Consider the following 3,110-nt stretch of genomic DNA (forward strand, 5'->3'; position numbering starts at 1 on the left):
CACATTCCAAGGAGTCGGTCAATCAATCTTCGGCTATCCAGAGAATCTATCGAAACTGATGCTCCTACAGGAGGGGACACACAGAGAAATCTGTGCCCTGTACTTGCAACCGTTCCGACAGGCTCGAACGCAGGTCTATCCGGATTAGGAACTTGTTCTATCCGACTAGGCCACGCTGGAGTTGCCTTCTGAATCAAATTTGGCACTTGTATTTATATCTCATAGCAAGGTTAGTTAGTGTCTATTTATCAACAGTTGCAATGATTGAGATGTGAAGTTGTTAATTTGTGTTGACAGTTAGAAAGACCTGACAGCTTTATTTGATAAGGTTGCAGTCCCGTGAGGCAGTTTTATGAATGAATATTGGAGAATTTAGGCTAACTGACATGTGTGTGTGTGTGTGTGTGTGTGTTTAAAAGTATGTATTAATTAATAATTAGTGTGGTGTTTCCAAATGAGTTTGTGAATGGTAAACAAGCAATGCAATATCCAATATGTGCTGTTTTAGGCCTCGTTCTGTAAAATACATGTTTTACTAGGGAAGGAAAATCCGGTTTGTTTTTTTCCCTCGTTTTATTTCAGGAATAAATAGCACATAGGCCAAGGACCGAAGGTTTTGGCTGGTTAAATATAGCGTTGTGGCCGCCATTTTCTGTGTTGGGCGGGGGGGGGGGGGGGAGGGGGTGGGGGATGGAGGGGGCGGTATGGGGGATAGGGGGGGGGGTTAGATGGTGGGGGAGAGGGGCCCTGAGGAGCTACCTTGGGAGGTGTTGTTGGTGGTGGGGGGGGGGGGGTTGGTGGGGGAGGGGGCAGGGGGAGGGGGGCCCTGAGGAGCTACCTTGGGAGGTGTTGTTGTTGGTGGTGGTGGGGGGGGGGTTGGTGGGGGAGGGGGCAGGGGGAGAGGGGCCCTGAGGAGCTACCTTGGGAGGTGTTGTCAGTTAGGTATTTCAATTTAATATTGTAAGATAGGTTATATAGGGCGAGGTGTTGAGGAAGGAATAAGAAAAGTGTTTGGGACTGAGTTGAGTGTATTAGTTGTTGTGATTGATGTTAGCAGGAAGGTAGGTGGTTGAAATGTGTAAAGATTTGTTAATGAGATCATTTGGTTAATAATGTAGGAATTAAGGGTAAGTGATCACTGGAGATAGATATTCAACAGTATATTAAGAGGCCAAGTTTTAGCAGGTAGGTAGGCCGGCCGGCCGGCAGAGAGAGACAATGGACTGACGTTTTCTTCATGGATGGTAAACTATTATTAAAATGGCATGTACACATTTCCATGTGCGACATTCTTGTACACACACACACACACACACACACACACACACACACACACACACACACACACACACACACACACATCGTGTCTTGTGACCATCGTGTTGGGTGGACGTGGGTTGGGAGCTCCTGTCTCACTAGTGGAGTGGGAGGGGTAATCAGGCAGCTTCGAAGTGAAAAAGTGTGTACAAGTGAATGAAAAAACCTTGAGTTTTGGCCAGAGCCATAAAGTAGTGAAGAAAAACAGTTTAAATAGCGTAATTCAAAATAGTTGTAGTATTGTGGCAGTGTGTAGTGTGGAGCAGACCTCACCGACCTCTGACCGCGTGACCTCACCCCGGCAGCAACCCTCCTACCACCACGGGGACGACGCTTGGAGATTCACTCACCTATTGTGTTAGCAGGACGGTAAGATACTTGGAACCCCTGTGGGTAAGGTTGCATTATAGCAATGACTAGGTCAGGAAGGGCGTCTAGGTCCAGCAGTATTATGATTGAGGAAGAAGATAGGTTTGTGGAGAAGATGATTGGGAAATTTGTAGAGAAGAGGGATGTTTGGATAGGTGATCTAATCCAGGGGATTAAAAGTGAAGTCTTTAATAAGATACAGGGCGAGGTTCAAAGACTCAAACAAGAGTTTATGGATTATATTCAAGAGGAAATCAGGAAGAGCAGGGTAGAATGGCAAGGAGAAATATCTAGGCTTACTAATGAATTTGGCAGGAATAAGGGAAGCTTGGCAGGGGAAGGGGAAGTAGTAGTAGTAGGTGGAGTAGCGGGTGTAGGAGGGGTGGGGGTCAGCCAGGGAGAGGGCCACCAGCATGACCCTGAACTGAGAAAGAGGACAATCATAATCCATGGATTACTTGAAGCCAGGGCACCATCGAGGCAGGAAAGGATGGAGATTGAGGATTTGGAACTACAGGGGATCTTGAGAGACATGAGAGCCCAGATGGCAGGGAATGAGGTGCAAGTCCACCGACGCATTGGACCATACAACTGTAACAGGAAACGACCTGTCCTGGTACAGTTCACTAACGAAGAGGCAGTGGATTACATACTGCATCACAAACACCTACTCAGAGGTAGCGAAAATTACTACAACGTATTTATTGACAAATTCATGACGAAGGAGGAACAGATTGCCCACAGAGCAAGCAAACAACAATACGACTCTTCCCATTTGAGCGCAGCTACACACCCCAGTGCTAATCCACCCCATGCTAACCAGCTCACACGTGCTTCTCAGGTCACCCCTTTCCCAAATCAGCCGCCCCTGCTTATCTCCCCAGCACATCCCTTGACCCCTCTGACCCCACTGGAGTCAAATTCATCCCACATTCCAAGGACCCCCTCATCACCTCAACCCCCAAAACCCGTCCAGCCCTCGTCCCCTCAACCCCCAAAACCCACCCAGCTCTCATCTCCTCAACCCCCAAATCCCATCCAGACCTCATCCCCTCAACCCCAAGAACCCACCCAGACCTCATCCCCTCAACACCCAAAGCCTACCCTGCCCTCACCCCTCCTCATCCCCTCTCCTTCCATGTGACCCCCCACCCTTGCGAGGGAGGTGGGAGGTCCCCCCCACCCCCTCTATCCATCCCCCTCCCAACCTCTCAACCTCTATCTGTCTCCCAACCTTACGCCATCTCCCAACCCCTCTATGCCCTCCCTAATCTTCAGACCCAGTATGCCCTTCCTACTCCAGACCTACCTACCCAGGCCCTACCCCAGACCCTCCTACCTACCTTCCTAGAAGCCCAGCCCCCAGTAGCCCCCCAAGCACCCCTCCTGAACTCTTTCACCCCCCATACACCCCCCGGACCCCC

Source organism: Procambarus clarkii, unplaced genomic scaffold (assembly GCF_040958095.1).
Source record: "Procambarus clarkii isolate CNS0578487 unplaced genomic scaffold, FALCON_Pclarkii_2.0 HiC_scaffold_133, whole genome shotgun sequence".
NCBI lineage: Eukaryota > Metazoa > Arthropoda > Malacostraca > Decapoda > Cambaridae > Procambarus > Procambarus clarkii.